This window comes from Corvus moneduloides, chromosome 2, assembly GCF_009650955.1.
Source record: "Corvus moneduloides isolate bCorMon1 chromosome 2, bCorMon1.pri, whole genome shotgun sequence".
NCBI lineage: Eukaryota > Metazoa > Chordata > Aves > Passeriformes > Corvidae > Corvus > Corvus moneduloides.
This window is the reverse complement of record NC_045477.1, coordinates 71,350,651-71,377,530: the sequence shown is the minus strand read 5'-3', so window position 1 is coordinate 71,377,530 and position 26,880 is coordinate 71,350,651. Positions and strand designations below refer to the sequence as shown.

At 37.6% G+C, this 26,880-nt stretch overlaps 1 protein-coding gene across 6 annotated transcripts in view; it reads right to left on the bottom strand.

Moving 5' to 3' along the window:
* SCEL (sciellin) overlaps nucleotides 1–26,652 on the bottom strand; it is a 69,719-nt gene extending 43,067 nt beyond the window's left edge. For 5 of the 6 annotated variants that reach the window (XM_032100000.1, XM_032100003.1, XM_032100004.1 and 2 more), the window contains exons 1-2: nucleotides 26,415–26,652; nucleotides 4,979–5,167 (exon numbers count right to left, since the gene is read on the bottom strand). The gene's annotated coding sequence lies outside the window, so the exon portion shown is untranslated. The remainder of the gene's footprint in view (nucleotides 1–4,978; nucleotides 5,168–26,414) is intronic. The other variant, XM_032100001.1, reaches the window with a different exon arrangement.
* Between the last annotated feature and the right edge of the window lie 228 nt (nucleotides 26,653–26,880).

Here is a 26,880-nt window from a genome sequence, read left to right as displayed (position 1 = left end):
TCTTTTCTATGCTTTTACTGCCAAACAATTACTAAAAAAAGCTTATGATGTTAAAAACACAAACAAACAAAAAATTTCCAACACACCCCCCCCAAAAAAAAAAAACAAAAAAAGGCACCCAAAAAACACCCCAACACTAACAAACAAGCAAACAAACAAAAAGAAGCAGTAACCCAAAATCTGGATGTAAATAACTACAGATTTTTTAGAAAGTAAAAATATAAATACAAAACTAATATTGGAGTCCAAAAGTCTGCATGTATCTTAAGCAGTTGTGAAATTCCAAATATTCATTAGAGTTTAAAATTCTGGCATTTTGAAAGGCTCCTACCCTCATTCCTTTTTTTTTTTTTACCTTAGTTGTTGGTATCAAGCAGGCATTGGCACAGTGTGTGTAGAAAACATGTGACTGCTGGAGCTGGTTCCCACACAATAAAAATATGCTTGGGGCTATGGTGAGCCTTAGTTATTTTGCAATAGGTTATAAAATACCTTTTAAAAATACTTATATAAGCTTTTAAGCATATGTGAACTGAATTCCCTAGAAACTGTTCAGCTAGGTTATCAAGCAATCCTGATACTAAAATTTTCCTGAACTCCATCATCCCAGGATGATAGAGAGGTCTCTGATTTACTTTTTCAGCTTAGGTACAGCTGGACATCTGATGTAGTCAGTCCCAGGATGATCGAAGGTTTGATATTTCAGTATATTTTACAAGCACTGGGAACTGGCACTTCTTCATCTCAAGAAGAAGTAGTAGTTTGTATAAAAGGATTTTGCATTTATTTTCTATTAAGTACTTCTAAAGCCATTTGCTAAGGGAAATGAATCATAAAACTTTGAAAAAGGAGACTTCTTTTGTGAAAATTAAACCAAATAAAAAGTGACTATAAAGAGGTTTGCAACTCTTCTTGTATCTATGAGAGGGTCCAGCAAGTGTGCTTCTTTCATCCTCAAACATTTAATTAAAACTGTGTTTTTTCTGATCCTATATTCATTTTTTAATGTTTTTAGGGCAAAAAATATTTCTGTTGCACATGTGTAGAGCATTCAGAATAAACTGCTGCATAGTCTCCCAATGCAAAAGTAATATGCCTAAGTAAATATTAGAAACAGGTACACTCCCTTTTACAATCAGCACTGAAAATGTGCCAGGGATTCCGAAATTTTAAACCCAGGCATTTTAGTCCTACAAAATACTGCCATTTTGTCCTTAAGGCTTGCTTCTTGCCTCTGAGCTTTCAAGTTGCATATCGAAGATTAATTCATTAAAATTTAAAATGCAAATTTAAAAAAAAAAAATCTTACTTTAATCTGTAGCACAGACAATGGAGAATCATCAGAGTAAGATTTAAATTTTAGGATCTTAGAAATGAAACGAATCTTGAATAAAGAGGCAGAATACAGCTCATCAAAGCATTTTTACTAGGTCTTCCCTAGTCTGAACCGTGTGTGTATCTGTGTATTTGAAAAGGGGAGTGGACAAGAGATTATGAGGATCACATTAGTTTAAAAATATCAGCTCATAAAGATCTGGAACTGTCACATTATTCACACAGGTCAGTGAACACTCATCTTCAGACCATAGGGAGATAAAAAAAAGTTTTTAACTTGGCAAATGAAATTGTGCGAAGCAGAGTTAGAGCTTTCTATACTATGCTGTAGTAATAGTAAATTATGTTCAGACATTCTTAATAAGATCTCAACCACTGAAGCAAAACAACTCAGCTGGAATGCAAAACAAAAACAAACAGGAATGCAACTCCAGTGTAATTTGAATTTAAAAACAGCGTCAGGAAACTCTAAGCAAAAATTAAAACTGCCCTGGCCAGTCCAGTGAGCAGCTCCCAAATGGTTTTAAGACATGCCAGTCCTAGATTCAGACCCTCAAACATTCTGGGGGAAATCCAAACATAATCCCAAAGAAATTCAGAAAAAAACTTCAGACATGACTTCAGGGAAAGTCAAAAGTCCATCTAATTTCTTGCCAGTCCATCTGGCAAGCAATTACTCCAAAAGCAGCACAAGTCTCCAACACTGTTTTCATCGCAGATACCTATATTTACACATCTACATCTCCTTTTCATCTCCTGTAGTGACTGATCAGCAGTCTCAGGCCTGCCTTAAATTCTGAAAGCCAGACCTTCTAGTTTTCAGATCATCTGAACACACCCATTCCTCCATCACAGTCCTTTTGCCTTCCTTCTCCTGCTCTTGGCTGTAGCTGTCTATGTGATTAGGCTTCACACATATGCATTGCTGTATTTAAAAAAATACATAATAATAGAAGCATTTCCTGTAAGGTTCATGTTTTCCTCATCAGACTGAACTAGTTCCAACCAAAAAACATCTTTGTGCTTTGGCTTGAAGCTATGACAGTGATTAGGACCTTATTAATAACTAGTCAGTTGATATGTATTTTTCTTTTAATAAGCAATATTAATTTACACAGCTTAGAGGCAGGAGGCCTCTGCATTATCATCACACTGTATAATAAGGAATTCAACATAGTAAATGTTGAAGGAGTGCCGAGAGAGATACACCTTCTTCTCTGAAAAGTCAAAATATTTATTTTTATGCTGAGCTTTTTTATATAAAGCATTGCGAAATGCAAATGCCTAAAATGTCAAATTTCCCGCTATTATTAATGAACTGGGTGACACAAAAAGTGGTAGCTGAACAACTAATTTTAAAAAAGGAATGTTTCAGAATTTTCCTGTCATCCAACTTCTTGTGGTGTATTGCTAAACCAGCCTGAATTGTAGAGAAGTTGCTGAGATTGGTATGTCCACATGAAACACCAGCTGGAACAAACAGGTTTCATATGTGGCTCTACACAGCCACAGCTTGCTGGCTACTGTTTGCTACATGTCCTTCAAGTTTCAGCTTTTTGAAAGCATCTAATATTTGCCATGTGAAAAAGAAAATAGGTTTATACTTTGTTCTTTCTTTATCCTAAATACGAAGCTTGCCACCAAAATTTCATCTTCTTGAAGAACTGTTCTGCTCTGAAGTAAGATGAATAGTCAGTATTTTGTGAGTAACCAGAGCTCAAATTTTAGAATTATTCCATTAGAACTGAAGATTTACTTCAGCTCTACTTTTTGTTTTGTAACTCTTAATGTTAATTCTATATGTGGCTTATCTTTCATTTAGGTGAGCTGAATGTAGGTAACATGACGGTTTGAAGAAAAGCACATTTGGTTTTAATCACAGTTAGGAAACACAGAACAGTATCTCCCTGCTTTCAGTTAACAACTTTCAAGTCAGCAAACTTCATTATTTTCTCCATCATTTCTCTTGAATATAGTAAGTGTGAGCAAGCAACTGAATAAAGTAATTCTGGCTCGATACAGGATAAAGATTTCCAAGCCCTGTAACTAAGGCACCAGGGACACACATCATTGCAGCTGTTCTTCTACACAGGCACCTGTAAGTGTGTGAGGTAAAATCTTTCTGGTTTGGAAGTCAATACCAATTTTTCTGTTGTCCATATCCATCCTTTCAATCCTCAGACAACAATAGTGCTGTGACTGGGCTGTCAGATGGGCCTACCTATACTTACATGCAAATAAGAATTTACTGATTGTAGATAAAGGCTGTTTTGCAAATCACCACCACAGTCAGAACCATTCAAGGCTGTACAATCCTTCACACATCCAAACTTGTTATTACAGACAAGAATATGATCTCTTCAAATAGCCTTAAAGATCCTTGCTGTCAGGTGCAGATCTATATGTATAACTGATGCTCTAATTTCTTCCCTACACAATTTCCACAAGTAACATGATTCTGTTTGTTTGGCAATTAGTTAGTATTTTTGTCCTTTTATTGAAAACTACATTTAAAAATTACTACATTTATTTTACAGACATTAAAGAATCACAGAAATATGTTCCTAGACAGATTTTTTTTTTTTCCAAGAGTTACATATCAGAGCAATAGACATATAATACATTTATGAACTTCTGGAAATAATACCTTGTGTTTAAATGAATATTTTACTCTACTGTTTTGCCCACAGAATTAATAACACAGAAAATAGTTCAGACAGAAAACAGAAATAACGTGTATTTCTGTAAAAGAGAAAATAGGCAAGGTAGGACTAGAAAACACATGAATGTATGACAGCAATCATTCATGTATTTGTAGCTGAAAGAGCTCTCAAAACTGGTTTTTCAAGATGTGGGCAGAGGAGATTCTGTTTTGAAAGAAGCTTTGGAACTGTCACTAATGTAAAATCAGCTAAGTCACAATCCAAATTTGTGTGTATTTTCAAATTAGAAATACGTGATCAGTTTTAAATGCTAGGGTTTTTTTCAATAGAGTGTAGAAAAGGGGGTGATAATTTTAATTTTCTTTATTCAGCTCTGTCATTCAATTCACTCGATCTCTGATGAACAACCCTTCCTGTTTATACATGGGTTCCGGTCATTGTATAGGTAAGTCCTTGTATTAAAGTAGAATGGGTATTTTTGCAAAGGTGAAAATTAAAGGAAACTGTTGTTTTGGGGTTTTTTTCCAAAGTAATAAACTTAAAGAAAATTCAAGAAAATAAGAAAGGAGCAAATACTCATTAATTTGGGATAAAAATTCCAAATAATGAAAATAAATAAACAATAAAATGAATCAAAGAGCAAAAATTACATTAAAACAGCCATTCATGAAAAGTGGTCTGAACAGCGAGTTTATCAACAGCAAATTATCACTAGAATAAAATACAATTAGGAATATAATATAAACAATGAAGAAATTAAGATGGCATTGACAGAAGTCGTCAGAAATGTCCAGGGACTCTAAACACCTAAACTGTAAAATTTTCAGAGCTGCAATTTCATAGTAAAGTTCTCCATACTTCTTGAAAATCAGATCCTTTGAAGTGGCATCATAAACTGGACATTAAGAAATCACAGAACGTCTGAAAATGTAGGAGCTTCCCTCCATGGTATATAAAACCAGAATAATAAACGTCCTTACCCAGGTATGGTAGAAGTCAGTGTCCTAGCGTGGCTCAGTGTGGTTAGTCAACCTGGAGGAAGCACGATCAAAGCAGACTGAGAGCTGAACTGTTCTTCCCCATCCAGCTGCCTGAAAAGTAAGGAGGTTTCTCCTTCAGAGGCTGAGTCACTTAAGGAGGAGGTAGGAGGTGTGGAAAAGGGTGGCACCCTGTAGAAATACCAGATCAATTAAGAGAACGGGTGAGTTGTTATCTTTCTGTGCTTGCTGTTCTTTTCAAGTGCAGTAGGGTTGGGTTTCACAAAATGAACTGCCTTCACAGACCTTGAAACAGAAAACCAAGCAATTACCATTTGGAAAAATATACTACAGTCATTTGGATTTTCTACTGAAATACGTGTTGCAGAGATATAGGGCTGCCTCTCAGCTACAGAGTTGCAGGTATTTACATGGGCAAACACGAAGTAACATCATATTTCAACAGAGAAAAGTTCTGCAGAAGTGTTAAGTCGGGAACACACACTGGGATCTGATCTGCATTAAATATTTTCACCATTTGAGTATGTAGGCAGAGGCAAAAGATCTGGGGGGAAATCCCTCCCACAGGAGATTTTGTTGCAAGTCTCTCTTATCTCTGCGTATTTGCATTCTCTGTCAGTACTGCCAGCAATAAACAAAGGAGGGGAGAACTTGTGTTCACTTTTCTTTCTTTAAAATGGCTGCAAATAAGTTTGTCTATAGGCTAAGAGCTGCCTTACTATTAGTAAATACAGTAGTATGAAATCTATACTTTTCTTATAGCAATACTGTATACAGCTCCATGCTTCTGTTTAAGATACAGAAGCTGGTTTTAATGTATCTTATACAAGTCCACCTTATTTTATATTTGGGGAACTTTTGTAATGAAATGTGTAAGAGGTCATTTAGCAAGATGCTGGGCAACCTTGTCTTTTGTGAAAATTAAGAATTTCTTTGAACGCAAACAAAGCAAACTGACACGAATTAACTTAGTAATAATCTGTATTTTTGTTGATGTTTACATTTTCATAGGCGTGGTACTTAGTAGCATGAAGCTATTCTCTACCCATCGGTTCTATCTGATAAAATACAGCTGACGAAGCAGAGCAGCAAAGAAAATACCACGTATAAACTATTAAGTACCACAAATCTCAGCATTAAGGAATACGAGAAAGCAAACACTTCTAGATTTTGTACATCTCAAATTCTGTGTCTCTTAAAGTCAAAAATACTTACAGCAGTCCTGGGACTTTCAGGTACTACGTGTTTATCTTAAAAGAAGAAACTTTTGTGAATACATCTCTTTATAGACATATTGAGAATTTAGTTGCCTCTCATATGAAACAGATGTCTTTCTTTCCTCATAAGAAATGAAGAACTAGCATTAAATGGGAATTAGCTTTAAAAAATCTACATACACTTGAACTTGAAGTGGACATCTAGCTTTGATTTATAATAACACCTGAGATTAGGAATATTTTGTTTTTTGAAACATTTTTCTTTCACAATTCAGGTGTTATATGGTATGAATTTGTTGTTGTTTTACGTTCAATCAGACAAGTTCCACTTCTAAATCAGAGATACGCTTGTCTCACAGCACTGCCTTCTTTAGCCAAAGTGTTTGAGAAACACAAATAGAGATGCAAACAATACAGTCTGGAGAAATTAAATTGGTATTTTCCTGTAGTTATGGCCTTTGAACACAGAAAAGAAACTATGGGGCAGAGCAAGCCAGTTCTGCTACCCAAAATAAGCCCAAGGCTTATTCTAAGGCAGTCCTTGCTGAGGCTTTGGCGTCTGGTGTGACAGAATAGACAGTCTACAGGAAAATGCATACATGTGGAATTCCAGCAGTGGTACTGACCTCAGCCTAGGAATAAAGCAGGCCAGCTGTCTTTTACTGACTGGTCTGCAACAACCAGTATATTCATTGGTTGGTGAATTTTTGGTGTTAGCTATGCTGATTACTTAATTTTTCAAAGCTGGAAAAAAACATTTAAACTCTTTTTAGACTAAAGCAAATCTGACTTACTACTAAACATTCTGTCTCATTTTCTGTATTGTAACCACATGCAAGCATTGTTCATAATGAATAAAGAATATATGATGCAGTGCTGTGTATCAGAAATCAAACAGTTTCAGCATAAACATGTTTCATACAGTGAAAATGACCCATAACTATTTTCCATGAAAAAACTTCCCATACTCTGAAGAAATTCAGCTTTCAGAAATTCAGAGGAACTCAGACTTTGCCTCTGGATCTCAGTATAACAAGTAACACTCACAAATCCAGCAATGGTCAGAGTGTGTGAACTGTTCTGCTGTCAGGTTTCAGCTTTCTTGTAATTCTCTAGTATAAGGTCCGTATTTAATTGAAGGAAGAACAGAAGTGAAATATAGTGAAATTTAATTTCTCAGACTATTTCAGAACTTAGTTGTATTGCCCTTACTACCTTTCTTGCTCTTAAGAAAACATCCAAGCTGAAGCACAGACAGACAGTAGTCTAGACACAGATTTTTCCATAGTGTCAGAAAAGAGCAATGCAAAAATACAAGCAAGTTGTATTGACAACCAATGACTATCAATTGAAGCACGTAATTCAGCTAATCATTGCACTGGGTCATGTACTACTATTGATTTATCACATTTCAAGGATTTTTCAAATTTTTCTTTTTAGTTCAACCAGTAAGGTGCCTTGTAGCTGACAGTAACTAGTTTCATATCTATCTATCAATAATCTGCTTCCTGGGACTTAAGTAAATGCTCTGCTTTTGCTTATCATTCTCTCAAGAAAAAGAGGAAGTTCTCTGAAAAAAGATACTAACATAAATGGCAATATCCTAGGCTTATATAACTGGATATAACCCCATCAAAATCATTCTGATAGCTTGATTTTAGAGAGTGTGTGGCCTGTCATGATTTATGATAGAAAGAAAGAAATATCTTAGAATTCCTCCCAACGTTAAATCCTCTTTATCATTTATTAATAACCAGCAATAGGGACAAATTAGTGATCAGTAATCAGAGGCCACTGTCTCTTGCAGCTTAGATTTTTAACACAGTTTGGAGGACATTTCAAGCAGGCTCTTTTTAAATACCTCATCAACAATGGAGGCTTATTTGCCATCCAAGGAATTCTCACCATGTCTGCTAAGAAACTGCCAGTAGGGGATGTTGACTTTTAAAATAGTGTAGCACTGGGAGAAAACTGAACATAAGTATTTCAGAAGTGCCATAATTTAGATTTGGATGGCTTATTCAGTGTTATTAAAGTCAAATGTTTATAGCACCCTACAGTGGCAATAAATTATCATACTCCCCAACTCACATCGTTTTCTGAACAAGATGATTGTGTTCAGTGTTCTTAGCTTCAGCTCATACACTTTTCTAAAAAGTCTATGTCCCTTGATTGCTAGTAAAATGCATTTTCCTCTACATGATTTTCTTGTCAATTTTTGTTGGTTTTCCATTTTTCAGTACAAAACATACCGCAAAATATTGTGCTACCTCCACATCTTTATTAAGGTTTCTAAGACGGCATCATGAAAATAAAATAATGTAGCCTAGCTCTATCAAGCTTTCACATAGATTCACAACAGAGAGTTGGGAATGAGCAGTGACTCACAAGACAACTTTTTGGACAAATATGATTCTGTGACTCCTCCCAAAAAGGGAGGAATACATTACTGAATACATTTTTTCATACACTCAGTCCTCCAAAAGAGAAGTCCTGTAATACTTCAGACTTTCCAGGTAGGATTGGTTAACTACAGTGTTATGGGTTATAAGATTCAATAACTGGTATGTCCAGAAGATTGAAGGCAGTCTAGCAAGTAATGTTCAATTTTTTTTCATTCAAGACAGGATAAAGCAGCTACATTTATGCTATTAAATGAAACATACCAAAACCCAGTATCTGGCCTGAGGACAAGCAGCACATCATGTTCTGTACCTATATCACTAAAGCTGCTTTTCAAAAAAACCTGTGTGGCCTCATCCACACTCCTACTGAAAGCAGTCCAGAGCTTGTAACAGAGGGATCTGTTCATGCCCAAGTCTTTTTTCAGAGACAGATAATTGGCATGAACAATACTTTGTCAAGGACTGTGCATGATAATAATATGGACAAACAGAGGATGTTGCTTAGGCCCATATCCTACTCCTACTTAGTTCACCAATATGGTCCTTTTCATTGGCCCTGATTTCTCCAAAGTTAATTATGTTCAATAGATCTCGTGTCAAAAATGACTACAAATAAACACTGAAACATATAGATAGGTGCTGGCAGTGGATAGTGTCCAGCTTCAAGGCAGCATTTAGCAGACCAACACAGCTAGTTAATGTAATCTTTATCTGGGAGGTGCGTTGCACATCTATGCCACCTGTACATTTTTCTCGCTTAAGCTTAGTCTAAGATCACCTATATATGTAGGCAGCAGTTCTAATACATTAAGTCAAAAGGGAAGGGGCCTCTTGTGCAAAAAAAGAACCCATTGCAGCGAATAGAAAAGGAAGTGATGCTCATGCATAGGGTGACACCTTCCTCTTGAAGGTGACTAACACAAGGCCTGCTCCTCCCTAAATTCCCAGTCCAGCCCTACATAAAATAAGCTGATGGTTGGGACCTGTGCTACCTCTTTATACAGGGTTGCTTTTCACTCTGGTCAAAATAATTAACCAAGAGAATATATTGCCTGTGGGTACACCCTTACCAAGAGGTATATGTGACTCAGAACCAGGTTAAAAATGGCTGTAGGAATCCTAGCAGCATTCATGACTGCAACACAGAGCAGAGGGAGAAATAGAAGTATGCCTTTTTTCCATGGGCAGGTTATTATAACATTATAATTTTCCCTGAAGATTCTAGTCCTCCTGCTCCTAGATAGACACCTCAAAATAAAATATACTAATGACCTAATGTGAGATGGAAAGCCCCTTTCTTCATGGGCTTCCTTGCTCCTACTAGGATATGGGTTTTAAAGGTAGATAAGCAATGTCCTGGGCTGCCTTGCAAAGGGCAACTACTGGCAGTGCCAAGTGCCTGGCGTCCTTTGTAACAACTTTGTTCTTTCCTTCATGCTCAAAAATGATTCCTCTGCTTAATCCACATGCAAGGCTCATGCTGTTAAAATTCGATGATTAAGAGATGCCTCTGCCCAAGTTTAGGTACAAATGAGAGAGACCATATGCCCAGGTCAATAATACAGATTTATTTTTAAACTGAGTGTGAGGTAGAAAGATAGAAAGAAATAGAAAAGAGGGAAGAGATAGAGAGAGAGAGAGAGATAGAGAGAGAGAGAGAGATGGGCGTCCCGGGCTTGTTCAAAATTTTCATTTATACATCTCTTATTAGTTAGTATTCTATCTTCTGTTGGTTAAATGATTCCCTCAACTCTAGAGCTATTTAGTCTGCATACTCAGTCTTTCTCTTCTTTTCATGTGGTGGGTTTCTTGGGTCAGTGGATTGTGAGTCGGTGGTCGTGATCGCCCCACATGAATTGCATTTATTAGTTCCTTCTTATCTTGGAAGTTCTGCCAAATGTCCTTGTAGCCTGTAAACTCTGCATTCTTTTTGTCCACGATCAGTGATACATTTTTCTTCACAAGCTTTGTTAAGCTCCCCCGAGGCCTGAGATCACTGAAGTATGTCAAGCCCTAAACTTTAGCAAGTTCTACAGACAAGTAATTTATCCTTCAATACTCAGACAATAGTGCCACCTTTATACAGCCCAAGTTCCAGGTATCTACGGAGACATATCTGGGGGGCCTTGGTGGCCATTGTTGGTTGCAGATGCCATCTGTCCCATAATTGGGGTGACTTTTGTTTGACCAGTGATATGCATATGAACTATTGCTTTTTTCACACAGTTTGCCATGGTGAGAATTTTTGTCCAGATCCATTAACCAGGATGTGCTAACCAGATACTGCCTCTGCCAGGCCTGGAATTAGGGCCTTCCTGTCTCAAATTCCTCCCTTCTGTGCCCACTGTGGTGGCTTATCTTATGGCAAGTTTCTTCGGTGGTCTTACAATGCTGAGACAGGCAGCTGTGCTCTTTTAACTCCTTAAACACACTTCACTCATTCAAAGAACAGAACAAGAAAGCAATACCTTGCCAGTTGGAAAGGTCACTTAGGCTAAGACTAAACCCAAGTTCAAATCATTCCTCCTTTTGACAACAGCCTACTTTTACCAGCAGGCTACCCTAACCACTGAGCTATCATTTTTTGGGTGAGGGAACACAATTACCTGGAGTTTTCTACCTCCTGACAGTTTAAATATTCACTAGAGAGAAAATAATGCTACAGTCCTTCTACTATGGTATACAAATACTGGCCTCACCATTGGCGAAATTAATATTTAGATATTATGTATGGAGTTCTCATTTTTCTTTTTATGTTGTAACTTCTCAGTATTTCATCACTTGGATGATTAAAATAGGCAGGCATGAGAGTTATTTTTTAATACTATGTAGCAACAGCTTTTGTGCAGAGGCAGAAGAACTTAAAAACACTTTCACTAGATTAAGTTACTGTCAGAGTGAGTACAGCAATGTACCAGAGATAATGTTGTGTTTTATGGATTAACTTTTGCCAGCCAAGCCATTTCCTTTAGTTATTGTAGGTTGCTGTTACTGGGGAAGACCATTCGACTGGTTAAAGTAAGGCATGCAATCTTTTAACCACACCTTTCTGAATACAGGAAGGAGCACTGTCAGAGCTTTTTCATATGCATTTTTTGAATGCTAAGAAAACCTTAGTCACAATGCAGACATATTTGCAGCCCATTGTTCTCCTGAAGGGTGTGGCAAAGTTCATAAACTAAAGGAGGAAGAAAAAATGCCATAAATAGTATGCAAAATGTCTAAACCTTTTCACATCATCTAGTTGCCACAGAAGATGTCTGAGCAGTGTCTTCTGTTCATAGCAGGTGCCAATACATTTCATGGAGATACACAGTCTTCAATGTTAGCGGGCCTGATTTTCCCACAATTTGAATAGCTCTTTAGTCTGCAAATAAGTGAAATACATTTCAGAAGTCCCTGAAAGTCTGGCCAATAACATGCTAAACTTTAGGGTTTTGGTCTTACACCACTGCCATTACTGCCCTAGCTAAAGAACACAGTTACTAGTTTTATTGGTTACTGATGAAATCAGTTATTTAAGGAAAATTGTGCTGAAAATCTAAGTCAAATGACATCTGTGTGGTACCAGCTGAATGGCTGTAGCCAGTTTTGTAGATTATGTTATTGACAAATAGCTTAAAAAAACAACTATTTGTTGACAAATAGTTAATTTGTTACCAGTATCTGAATTGACAAAGAACATTCACACAGGTGGCTAAAGAAATGACAATCAAATTACGCCCAATAGTAGTAGAGGGAGTGTGAGAATTATGACTAGATGTGCTTTCTTCATTAAAGAATAACTTTGTAATATTTCTATCAAATCCCCAGTGAGAGAGCTCTGGGAAAGAACAAACAGTGCTGATCTCAGGAAAAACCCTGTCTTTAAAAGACATTAGAAGAGGCAATGTTAAAAGGAGGAAAGTTTTTTCCTGCTCCTTGTCAGAAATTTTCTTACAGCATTTAATTGGTCTTGGGCGCTGTAAATACATAGGAGACAACCCCCACAGGCTGTACTTTTTTATGGCAGACATAAGGAGGTTTATCTGCCCCACAGAATGATATCCATGTGAGGAAGTTCACATTACACTTATCTGATAGACTGGTTTTCTTCTCCTTGCCCTGGTATTGTGCTTGGATTTTCCGCTAGGGCTAAGCAGTCTTCTCTTGAAATTCTTTCTTTTATTATTTGGATCAAATTAGTTGTCTGAGAACTTGATTGTCATTTGAAAACCTACATGGAAATTTCATACCAATCAAAACAACCCAATGAAACAATATCCTACCTATTTAATTAAATCTTCCTTTGACACGTACATTCCATACTGTTGTTATCAGCACACTTAACTGCTGTGCATGCTAGCCAAACATTACAGATTGTGATCCTATTCTCTATCCAGATCCTGTTCTCTATCCACATCAAAGCTGAATATGGCATGGAAGAAAGGAAGGGTTTTCCCTGTTCCTGGAAGATGCTGGCTGTGGTATAATTAGCACAAAACAGCTTATTTTAGAAGAGTTGTTAGAAAATGTGTTCTAAAATCAATAACTGCAAAAATAAGACAAAGACCAAAAATGGGAATCAGAAAGGATGGGGTTGAACTTAAAAATGTGTACGTGTGTGTATGTGTAGGCATGTACGTACTTACATAGGCATGTGTGTGTACCCATACATCAAATAACTCAGTGAGACACAAGCTTGTGGAAAAGAAATATGTTGATAGCTACTAAACAAGCAGAAACTCCATTGGGCTAAAGAAGAGCCTGACAAGCAAATTGATAGAGACTGTAAGGACACTTAGGGAAAGCAACTTAAACGCTTTCCCTGCTCTTCCACTCTTTCCTGAAGATTCGCTTTTGGCAACAGAGAGTTGGAGACAGAGTACTGGGCTGACCAAGGACTGCCACTGTCATGTTATGACCCTATGAACAAAATTTGTATAAGGCACATAACTAAAATTGCATTAAAATTATTTCCTAATTCTTTGATGATAATGCAAACAATTAGCAATACAATCAAAGTGATACCATTTTTCTGTGGAATGTTGATTTGTTAGGTATTGAAATAAGCCTTAGTGAAGGGGTTTTCATTCAGCCCCTGAGCTGAGAGTCATTCAGCATTGTCACTTTCTTCAGAATGACTTTCTTCTCTATTTACAGGACAAATGTGGAGAGTATGCATATATGTAAACATGGAGAGAATTTTACTTTGTTAGTACATGTTTAAGACCCTTTCCTTACTAATAAATACCTTTGCAATCCAATAAAATTGCTCACCTGTTCAAATAACAGAAAAAATAGCAAAGCAGATTTATGATATGTGTTGAAATGTATGTCATCTGCAGGAGTAAAATTGAAAATGGTATCACAGAAATGGCATCAGCCCTCCACATTCCCCTTCCAGCTTCCCTGGAAAAGAATTCAGCTGTCTTGTTGTTCTCCTTTATCCACAGAAGTAGAAGGTTTAGTGCATTTCCAAGCATCTTCCAAGGAATAAAATTCAGGTGCATATTTCAATCACAAACTATGTGAAGGAAAGGAGAATACATTTCCTAAATTAACACATCTGCAAACAGGGCCTTATGAGCTGAGAAGCTGAAGAAACCACTGAGCTTTCTTCTTGCCTTTTCAAAATACTTTTCCCTTATTATAAACTGGCCAATAGACAGTTGCAATGGTGTGGAAGTTAGTACATTTTAAATATCAACTTCTCCTTCCATTTTATTTTGAATAAATTACATTCTTCTAAAAATTGTTTTCCAAATTGTGAGTACTTTGGAAAGAATGTTGGCAGAAAAAACTTTTACATGAGTTTTAATGTTCAGTACATGAAGAAGAATTTAACTGAAGTTTTTTTCATTTCTTTTTGTTGCTGTTTTTAAGTGAAATGAAAACAAGGCTGGGCTTTGAAACGGGATGATTTTTAAAAAATTTGGATGATATTACAAGGGAAAGGATCAGAACAGAAGTATTATAATTATCTGGATGTAATCACAGAGGCCCAAATAAGTTCCTCAGGTACCAGATCCTGCCATGGTGCAGTAAGAGCATAATGTGAAGAACCCAGTAATTTCAGGTGTAGGCTGCTCTGGGTCTCCATGCAGGCTATTAGCCTGAGAGAGCTAAACGCCAATTAATGTGTAAGTAAATAATTTGAATTCTACTCAATGAAGGAGACGCCAAACCAGTGACATCTATTTTCAAACACTTGTTTCCTCAGAGGTGGGTGAGACTTTCCATCATAGGTCCTATTTAGCAAAAAAAAGCTAGGCTACATCAAAAGCTAGGCTCTTATCTCTAAATTTATCACTCAAAACACCCCTAATGTAATCTCACACAAATACAGATTAAAGTAGGTCAGAGGCTTGGGCTGTGGAAGTTGCTATTTCTCTCCACTGTTATGAAAGGAAGTCTAAAAATGACAAGTCAGATCTAGGCATCTACAGTGTAGATACCTATACATGTCAGATGAATTCCATGTAATGGCAGGATTTCAAATAATTTTTTCCTCTTGCGGAAAGCAATGGCTTCTTGTCAAATTAAAAGGAAAAGGAAACGAGGATACAGATTTTTTTCCCCTCTGTCTGGACAAAATTCAAGCTGCAAAGCTCATTCTGCAGCCTCAACAGTACTACATCTATAAAAATGTGCTCCCCTGCTGCACTGTGGCCACTTACACAAAAAATGTGACTAGAAAACTATAATCTGGCCATGTAGGAGTCTGCCACACAGAGAAATTATAAGATGAGAGAAGAGAGAAAAAAAAAACCAAAAAAACAGTGCTTTCCTGACAGTTCCATCCCTTTCACTTATGGGTACAAATGAAATATTCCTTTTATTCTTAGAAAGAATATGTCATGTTTTTCTGTATTTGAACCCTCTAGCTATAGCAACAGCAAGTCTTGAATTTTGGGGTTTAACTGCTTTACTTGTAGGTGCTATATTCACTCTGTTCAGATCCCTGACCTTCAGATAAAACAATATAAATGAGTTTTGGCATCTTCTATGAATCTGTGAACAGAACCTCATAGCGTTGTGCATAAATCACAACCTTCGAATTCTAAATATTTTCTTAGTTTTCTTAATACAATTTTTAAGTATGCAATTCTGCTCCAGAATATTTGAGACTTCTAAACTCACAGTGCTGAACTCATTTTAGGTTGAAGCAGAAAGATCCGAGCTAGTGAGCTTTGTTGTAACTTAATTATATGGCCAAGCTGGGTGTGTGAAAATATCCAGTGCACACTGGAGAATAAATTGCTGGGTTTGGTTTTTCTTGATTTACAAGTTGCTGTAAGTGGTGCATGTTCCCAGGGAGTGGTGAAAAGTCGGGGTGTGTTAAACAGGTTTAAGAACATTTTAAAGAAACACTGTCAGGTTTGAGACATAATAGGTTTGGTGTACATCCCCCCTCCTTCCAAATAACATTTTCTGTTTCTGTGGTTACAAACAGCTGAGCTGCACACTGACTCTCTGTTTAAACAATACCACAAAATCCAGTGTAGCAGTTATGTGTCACAGTGTTGCTCTCTCTTTTTTATTTATTTTTGCCATCAGAGGGGAAATGAAACTGCCAGAACTGCTGTTCTTTGCACTCCTTGGAGAGCTCAATACACAAGCCATTGAATTCAGCCAGTAAAATCTTGTGGGTTTCTGCAAAAAATAGCTGTGGTGAGGACAAGCAGCTTCTGGATCAAACAATTTCTCTTCTCAGAGTTGTACAATAGTTATTTGCTAGTGTTGCTGGGACCACCACTTCAAGGTCTGAAACTCACTCCCCAGTATAAAGTCCGGGCTGGAAGTTCCCAGGAACCTTGGAAAAGTCACATGATTTTGAACCCGAATCTTTTTTTTTTCTCAGAAGTTTTGCATGGAGCATGGATGTAATTTTAAATCTTTTATACACATAGCACTGGTTTTGAGCCTGGGAGACCTAGTAGGTATTTCCTTTTTCTGCATATCCTACTGGAACTACAGATAATTCTAGCTGAAAATGAGAGCAAAATTTCTTGAACAGATTTCACAAGAGATGTCTGGAATATCCATTTCAATACCTTGATTAGTATAGCTGAGAGGAATATATATACAAAATTCTGTATATATGAACAACTATTTGCCATTATTGCAAACAACACTGAAGTCTTTGTTTGGAAGGATTCAACCTTATTCTCTAGGCAACATTTTGAAAACAATTTTTCTTCCTAAATCTGGTAAATCTGTTAATTTTATTTATCTCTCCTGTGGCATTATGCTATAGTACTTACAGTGCTATTCAAAATTTTGTAAAATAAAAACATTCAATGCCAAAAGGTCCAGTAGAATCATAGAATATCCTGACTGGGAGGGGAACAACAGGATCATTGAGTCCAGCTCCTGGCCCTGCATGGGACATCCTCAAGAACCACACCCTGCGCCTGAGTGCATTGTCCAAACATTTCTTGAACTCTGGCAGGCCTCATGTCATGACCTCTTCCCAGGAAGCCTCTTCAGTATTTAGTTATTTGAGTAAATATATCTTTTAAATTCCCCCTTCCAAAGGTAATAAGGGAGCGCCATGACATGCACACAGATCACTGTTTGCCAGAACAACATTTAGTCTATGAAAAGGCAGAGTGGAGTTCAGACATGCAAGTGCTGCTCTTTGGAAGACAGAGAGCAGAGAGACACTGATACTTGGAAGCAGGTATCAAAGTAACTGAAGGCATTTTGAAATAAGAATGAAGGAAAAATATGTCAAAGAGAAAATGGAAGTAAGCAGGAAAGGATCTCAAAAGTCAAAAATCAGTCTGATTTCATATACTGACAAAGCAAATCCTCCATGGCAGTGTTCACAAAGGGTTTCAAGAACAGTATCCTTGTAAATGAAGGTTAATGTATCCCACTGGTTTTAAGCAGTGGTAGACATGTTTGTGTAAAAAATAGAAAATTCTTTGCCTGGAAATTGTACTCTTTAGAAAAACTGCAATCAAATGAAGAGAGACAGGATGAGCAGTGATGTTGCATGAGAACTATGCCATGAACAATGCATGGCATGTCAGCTATTCCATCCACATGGCTTGTGTTTGGACAGAAAAACACTCAGATTAACATCTGAATTATGCTGCAGAAGGAGCAAATAAAGGCAAACACAGAGGATAAGAAAAGAGGGTTGCTGAGTTGCAAACAAGGGAACCAAGTGATTTGAAGACAATGCCACAAACAAGCAACACTCAGAAGTTCATGCATGGGGGTAAGTGCAGTTATAGCCTCTCAATACAATTGTTTCTCAGGGTTTTGCAAGGTCAGCCTCCTCACTGCAGGGACTACATGTTCAGGGAACACCACAGAGATTGTCCTGAATCAGTATCTCTGTCATTTATCTAACTGTACAGTGCAGTGATCCAGTAAATGGGTGTTGACAATAGGTTTTGCAGTGAACAGCAAGGGTGCGGTTTCTTTATCAGTTTAAACTAATCTAGTACTACATTTCCACCAAAAGTAACAGTTGTTCCTGGCCTGTCCTGCCCTTGGCCATGCTCTCCAATCCCTTAGCCTTGGTCAGATCACCAAACATCAAGATTTAATTAACTGCAACTCTCATAATCAAAAGAAATGAAGTAAAGCATGTGGAGAAAAAAAATATTCAAGGTAGGCCAAGAACATTCCATTGCCACAGTGTGTTTGGGTGGTTTATATCAGACAGGAAACCAGCTCTTTCAAGTTAACACCTTAATTTAACAACTATTGAAACAAAAGGACAATTAACACCTTAAAACCAGTATTTTAACCTCTCTGTAAATTCAGTCATATTGTTATTCGTGATAGTTATTAGTAATTTCACTGCCCTAACAGCTACAGTGTTTTTAACACAAGAGGTCTCCCACAGGATTTCAATTAAAAGGACTTTCTAACACTTAGAAGAAACCATCTATGGCCCTTCTGAAGGTCTCCAAAGTTTCTTGAAGTACTGCATTAGCTTTTCTCTCATCTACAAATCACACGTTGTTCAGATCTCTGCATGCATACATATGGGAAAGGTTAGTAAAAACATCATTTGGTATATATGGGTAATTTGCTAATTATTACCAATTCATGTCCTTTTCCATATGGAGTAACTTTTTCTGATATCAACATTTGTTTTCATATCAATGGTCTTTGATATCTTTCAGACACTGCTGAGAAGGGTAAAATTTGAGGATTTGAATGACAGGAACTATTATCGCTTTAGGTTTTAAAGAAGCCATCTGACCTCCAAAGTCTTCAGATGTGCTTCAGTACTTTAATCATCACTGCACTGGACTTGCTGCAGTAAACCGTATCATTTTTTTACTGGGTAATCCAGAACCGGACACAGTATTCCAGATGTGGCCTCACCCGTGCTGAGAGAGAAAGGATCCTCTTCATCTTGCTGGCAATGCTCTTACTAATGTAGCCCAGGAAGCTGCTGCCCTTTTTTGCCATGAAAGGTGTGTTAGTAGCTCACGGTCATCTGGTTTTCCATTTCCTGACAACTTTCACTCCAAGGACCTTTTAAGCAAAGCAACTTTTCAGCCAGTGGGCCCCCAGCATGTACTGGTGCTTGGGGTTCTTCCTCCACAGATATAAGGGTTTGCCTTTACAGTTGAAGTTGAGGAGATTCCTCCCTGCCCTGTTCTCCAGCTTGTCACAGTCACTCTGAATGGGGCACAACCACATGGCACACCAGCCAGTCTGCCCAGTTTGTATCATCTGCGAACCTGCTGAAGGTGCACTGTGCTCCTTTGCCCAGATCACTAATGAATATGGAGAACAGCTTTAGCCCCAGTACTAAGCCCTGGCACACAGCACTAGTGGCTTTACTAGATTAGATTCAACCATCTAAAGCACAGACCGTCCTGCTTCTTGTGATGAAAGACAATTTCTCTTCTCCCTAAGCTGCATGTACACCATATAAATTGCTACTACCCCAGAGGGAAGACCAAGACAGAATTAATAACTTTGAAAAGAAGCCCGTGCTTTCTCTCTTTAATTATATACATTTCTTTTCATGTGACAGCATTAACCTGTTTCCTTCCTCATTTTCTCCTATTCTTGCCACATCCCACCTCTGACAACCATGTAGAAAAAAATTAAGGGCTTCCTTGAACCCTTCATTTAATAACAAACAAGAAGGAAGGAGGTGATCACCCATACATTGGCAACTCTATAATTATAAAGTCAATGAAATGTAAACCATCTCCATTTCTGCCTTCTAAATAATTTCTTGTAATTACTAAAATGTACTGATTTATTTTCATTCTTCTGTTGTGACAGAAATTACTACTAAAAAGTTTGCAGAAAGAAAGTATATTAGAAGCCCAAATTCCAAAATTCATATACAGGAAGATGTTTAAATATAAGCATAAATATGTATTAGAAGCAAAGGAGAGGAACATAATAAATAGGCATGTTATATTGCAATATTTCCACTGAGGTATTTAATCACTTGTAGTTTTGTGTAAATACTAGAGATGTTGCTCAGTGATGAACATCCAAGCTAATCTGAGTACAGATGTACTGTATCTCATTAGCAGTAGTACTATGGAAGGTAAAATACTCAACTGCTTTGATTTATCAACAAGGTACAGAATATGCATTCAGGTAAATATATGACCACACAGTAGAAGCAGACTTCATAGATAGTATGCAGATGAGTGAAACTTGAAGCACTACTTTATGTGTTTTAATTCTACAGTAAATTTAATGTATGTGTAATATAAATATTAGTTTACTGAGCTTAAATATGGTCATGTACAAAATTACAGTTCCACATGGCAAGCTTTCTCTATCGTTGTCCTGAAAAGTGTGCCATCATACAACCAGGAGGAGTCCCAGTTCTGGCCCCTGGGTTATTCATGCAGAGTCTCTGATCCCAAGGTGGCCACATGTCCCCTGTATTACTTTCTCATCAATTTGTAATTAATGGAGTGGTCCTCAGTCAGTACTTTGAGGAAACAGTGGTGAACACACACCTGTCTCAGGTTCCAGATGGACAGAGCTCAGAATAAGGCACCTGCAAGCCAGATGTAAGACAATCCCTGCCCTCAGTAATTCTGCACTGACCACTCCTAGGTGACTGCACAAAGGGAAAGGGAATTTCAGGTGGCTCCATAATCAGGGATCTCTGGCTCCATGCATTATTTAAAGCAGGCAGAGATGGCCTGACTCAGCTTTGAGTGTAAGTGGCAGACACGTCACTGGCGTGGTGAGGTCACATATCCTCTGGTTATGTCTGACCTCCCTCAAACTTCTTTAATTTTATCGTTGAGACCTTTGAAAGTCCTACCCATATATTCAGGGAGTAACTTGAGAGTAAGACCAAGACAACTGCAAGTTCTGAAATTGTGACAAAGCAGCACCAACACAAGAGGTTAGATTACTCCCTTGTAACAGTCACAAGGAAATATCCGCTCACCTCTCTCAGCAGATAGGGATTTTCAGTAAACATGCTTAGGCATGTTCAGCTGTGAATGGTTATAGGTCTTGGATTGGTATCTGCCCCTGCTGTTGTAGCCCCTGCCTCCCAGCCCCATGCAGTGCCTCCAAGTCACAGCAGCCATTCCATTTTGTTACACTGGAGCTTCAAAGAAGGATCAGACTTGAGAACCACTGCCATAGTTCAGAATCACTCAGTGCAATAGACAGAAAAATCTGTGAAGGGTTTATTCATTATTTCTGGCACCACTAGAATCTTCAGGAGGCTGCTCAAGCTGCATGGACAGATTTACTACTTTAATATTAGAAGGACAGCAGTGCCCTTGCTTCTGACTGCAGGTCCTTGCACCTTCCTCTGAGGCATCTCCCTCTGGGCTCTGTCAGAAACAAATTACTGGCCTGGATGGTGTGTGGGTCTAATCTAGTGTGTCCATGCCTCTATAAAGGAAAACATTAAAAGCAGAAGTGCCCTTCTTCCTGACAGCCTTTGCAAGAAAAAAGAGTGATTCAAACTATGATATTGCCAGTGAAACGTTACAAATATTGAAGCAGAGTTACCCCTCACTTTTAAGTGTGATAATTTATTTAGTTGATTTAATTTTCCACACTCTCTCCCAAAAAAACCCCCACATATTCTCATCCAAACACTCATTAGTGCAAAGATCACAGGACAGGACTATATAGACAAGTCTGAAGAGGATACACAGTACTAATTTAATTTCATCACAATCTATTAAGTATTTACATAAATACAGTCCTCCAAGGAAATAAGTTTTTATTTTGCCAAGAGCAGTTCCTTGAAGGATGATAAGACAAGAAATACTAAACATATTATTAAAAATAATTATTTAGAAGTAAATGTACTAATTTTAATTATATTGGATAATACTGAGGCTTCCCATACTTTAAAAAAAAAAATTATTCTGCTTGCAACAGTTTATAGTTGCTTTCAGACACAGGCAGTACTTTTTTCTCTTGTAACAAAGTCCTATGTTCCATCCCCTTGGAAAGGCACACTGTCTGAAATAATACAAAGACTCAGATAGTCTTCACCTGTCTGGGCAACCGTAGAGAATAAAACAGCCTCTCACCTTACCATGATCCAAGACAAGAGCAGCTGTTTCCAGATGGGTGGGACTTTCTCACAGACCCCACAGACAGACCCTGCCCTCTTCAAGGACTGCTTTCTGTACTGTAGAGTTAGATCCACAGCAATCCCTTCCCTAGTTTACATTTCCTGCCAGCTGATTTATGGACTCAAATCAAACCAAATCTATGCTTCAATGCAGGAAACTCTCTTTCAGGAATGGGGAGCTCAGGTAGCAACAGATAGTATAATAAAATAATGCTGTTCACTTACACCTACCCATTCATTATCCATCAAAAGCACCATTTAATTAATATTATTTCACGAATAAGGAGAATTTGACTGTAAATAAATTTTGATTTTACTATTCAAGCAAGAAGGTTGCATAACAAAAACTGGTGTAGGCTTGAGCCATTCTGTAGCTCAGAGTTCATAGCAATGTTCAAAGTGGTAAAAAAAATACAGTATTTTAACAAGGAGGTTCTGCTAGAAAATGCTGACCTATACAGTCCTATGCTCTTAGTCTCTTGAAAGGTTAAAAAAATTGATCTGTAAAATGAAATTTAAATCTAAAACTAGAACTGTAAAAAAACTTCAGCCCACCTGTTGCCTCTACCTAGAAAAATGTAAATTCCATAGGCAGGCCATTGTATTCGGGGTTCCCTACTGACATACACATATGCCTCTGTAGAGGTATCTGCATGGCTTGGTATCTGCCTCACATCTAAACTGGGTGACCAATATCCGGGTGGAGTTTGGTCCAATACAGGTTTTCAGGGTGGCCTAATGCAGCAGTCAGTGCGGGGCACTTAATAAACCAGAGAAGCTGCAGAAGCTTTATTATAAAATAAATGTTATCACAGGTGGTGTAGTTCAAAGAGGTCTGTCTTGTTTTATTCAGAGTTTATGACAAGTTGCTTCATTTGTGATTGCTACCCTGCTTTTATCCAGGAAAAGGTGGCCACAGTTGTGCTGCTCCTACCTGGTAGACCAGCGATTATTACACTCTCCTAAGCCAAGGACATTGCAGTTTCTTAGTCTGGGCATTAACTTGTTCATATTTTGCACACGCTCAAAGAGAAAGCACAAGGGAAAAGCAGGAGCTCACATCATTTTCCTAAAGAAAATGTTCAAACTACAAATTGTGGAACAGGAGGTTCCATCTTCCTACACATCAGACACCAGGAGAAATAACCATACTGTGTTTTTCAGATGGCGCCTGTGGTACAACTGAGTGTTATTTAGCTATTTTGATATTTATAAGTCTATATACCATAAAAATTTTGTCTCAGAAGCTGAAAGCAATTAAAAACATCACTTGTCCTGTCTGTGTATGCCTGTATCTGTCCATAAGCCTCTTGCTACATTTGGCAAGGTAAATCCACAAGTTGTGTCTTTAGCTCTTTTCAACCTCCTGAAAAAAATACAAATTTCATAGTCCATTACAAAATCTCTCCTTTTTTTCATCCTGCGGTACAATCAAGTTTTTGAATCCTCCAGTTGTGTTACCAAAATGCTATGATTGTTATAAAATGTGAAAGGTATTTTATAACCTGAGCTATATGAGGAAAGTATCTGGATGATAGTCCACCTCAGAGCTTCCAGGTGTCTTAGCTATCCCTTTCTACACTTCATCCTGAGCACACACTTGTGCCTGTGAGAGTAATGAGTGTCTCTCAGTTACTATGGGTGTTCCTTTTTATTCACATGCATTCATTTGTCTTCAGTTAACAAGAGAACTACCACAAAAAATGCATCCACAAGAGGGATTCTAAGAGTAAAACCAAATAACCGACACTCTTGTTTCTGAACAGATCGTGCAGCAAAGACCATGGAGACACCTGATACGCTTTATTCTGGGAACTGGTGCTTTTTATGAAAGTGATAATTAATCTTACACTTGCTTATTTGTACTGCAGATTCCCTGAAAACAGAGAGCGACACCGATTTGCAGTTCTGGATTCTAGAACATACGTACAGCTTGGTGCAATGTGCACTTTGAGCACTAGGTGGAAACAGAGCAATGAAAATAAGACAGTTAGCAACCCTTCAGCACAACAAATGGAAGAGCTTTTCTCAACACACACGACTGAGATCCCAGAAAGGAGGAATGGCAGCTAAAATACACTTCATTTTGTTGGGGGACTTCTATCATTCTCACTTCTTTCACACAAGAATAAGAGAAAATTTTATCCTTAGTCTTCTTAAAATTGATTTTTAATTTTCTTGATTTAAATTTTGGGATACCTTTATTCAGAGTGCTTGGATACATTTCTGTTGGCTATTCTTCAAATATTTCCATGAAAATTAGTACCTGAATTAGACACATAGCAATCTTCCCTCTATTTCTATTGCAGTTTTGCAAAATTTTATGTTGAACATATAATGCTGCTTTTGTCTGCTGCCATTTCCTTGTTACAGATTCTAAGCAAATAAAATAGTGAAAATAGAAATGTAATGTTTTTCTTTCACTTGCTTATGCAAAAAGAAAATCAGAGCTAGAAAAGTTACCCTAATTTTGCTCCTTTCATCACCCAGTACTAGGAGCCTGTTTATCATAATTCTTTTTTTTTTTTTTTTTTTTTTTTTTCATCTCAGGAAAGAGAACTGGAATGATATTTAGCTTTGGATGGTAGCCATATTATGTTGCTTGTGGAAAAATTTGCTCCAGAAAAGTCCATATGCAGAATGCAACTCCAGCAAAAGCCCACAGAAATGAGGAGGAATTATGTGGCATTACATTGGAAATCACAAAGCAGAAGTGAGACACACAACAGCAGTGCTGGTCCAAGCATTCATGGTCAGGGTGGGACATCCAGGCCTTCTCATCTTACTTCCAAGAAATGATCAATGGTGTAAGACCATCCATTTGATAGGATATAGTCATGATTTATGCAGCTTCAAAAGAGTCTGACCTAGGCATCCCTCACCCTTTCAGTACTGTCTGCAGAGCTTGAAAGGTCTGGGTTAAGAAGCTGATACAATATCAAGGGACGTCTTTAGTTTTATTTAGAGCTCATGGCATGCTGTTTCATTTGTGACTGCTACCCTGTTTCCTGCAACATTTTCATTTCTTCTAAATTCTTCTATTTTTTTTTTTTAGCTAAAACATTGTTGATTACCAATAAGTTGTTCAATTTCATTATGCATGTTTGCCCAAGTTCACATCTATGCCCACTTTGTAACCGAGGAGAGGACAGACATTCATATCTCAGGCCAATTTTACGAATTGAAGTAGATTTCAACTGCCTGAGGTGATTTAGTCAATCAGCTCAGATGCCAGAGCAAGTATTCATTCTGGTGGAATGCAAGTCAAAATCTGAACCAAACTTGAAACCTGTTGAAGCTTGGGGGTAACTTAGACTATTGTTCCAGATCCAAGAAAATATAACTTTCTATCTACTGGGTAAATATATTCAATTAGTTAGAATTAATGACTACAAGCACAATTTCTAAATTCAGTAGGAACATATGCTAAGCTCAGCTCAAAGACCCAGTATCAGATAGGTGCATAAACCTACTGTCCACATTCCTGAAGGAAGTTTGTGCATGATATGTACGATGAAGGTTAGATAGGCCAAGATATAAATGCAATTGTAAAGTAAAACCTTTGGTGGTGGAAAGGTTTTGAGGAATTCAGTGCCAGTTGCCAATAAATTAAACCTATCAGTGGGATACTATATATTTCTGCAAAGATTTTTGAAAATTGTTTAAAAAATAAATAAATTCCATAGGACAAGTAGTGTCTAGCTTAGTCCTTTTTCCCTTATGAGGTGGTCATCCCAATCCTTATAATTATGGTCATCTTTTAGAGGAGAAGACACATGTTAAATAGCATGAAAATCTCCTTGCAATATAATAAAACAGTGTCACTCATACTTCATTTACAATTAAAAGGTGATGAATACAGGTATTGTTAAACACATCCTTAAGAGGTTCAATAACATCTCTGCTTGAAATTGTGTCAGAAGATACTGGCATGCATTCAATTTATCCTATTATTCCAACTCTGCTAAGTATTTAGGCACTGGATTTTGTGTCAATGGAACTTTTTAGTAGTCTAGCTACATGACTGAAGAGTTTCTTGATGGTGCTGAAATAAGAAGAAAGACTTTTCAGGATAATCAGAGCCCACATTACACATGGCAGGAGTACAGGAGAAATTCTACTTGTAAATTAAACAGAGATTATATGGAAAACACTGCAAGTCAAGCACAGATGTTTCTTTTTTTAATTTCAATTTAATTCCCATTTCAAGTTCCTCAGGTAAGCTTATTGCTACAACATGGACTTACCAATTTTGGCACTGAAGAGTGTAGCTCAGGAGAGCTTTCCAGATGCAAGAACTTCCACTGCTCTCAAATCCTTTGAAGACTTGACCACTGAATAGAGGATGCCTGATGTGCCTCCAGTTACTACTTCCAACAGATAAAATCCCTTTTCCACCAAGATTCAAGTTTCAGGCTAAAGCAGACTGAAAGTTTACCTCTTGTTATCTACTTTTGCTGGCTGGCAGTTGCTGTTAGTGACTGGAAGTGTTACTAGGAGTGGTTTTGGCTCTCAATAGGATAGCTGTGAGTCAACATGTGGGATAAATCCAGACATGCCCAGCTTTCCTCCTGCTCTGTAAACAGAGTGATCTGATACAGAAATCTGACTTTGATGCACTTCAGGTGAATTAAGTATATCTCTGCCTTTCTGACACATAAAGACTGTCTTCATACTCAGCCCAATAGTCATATGGCAAAGGTTCTTTTTTGA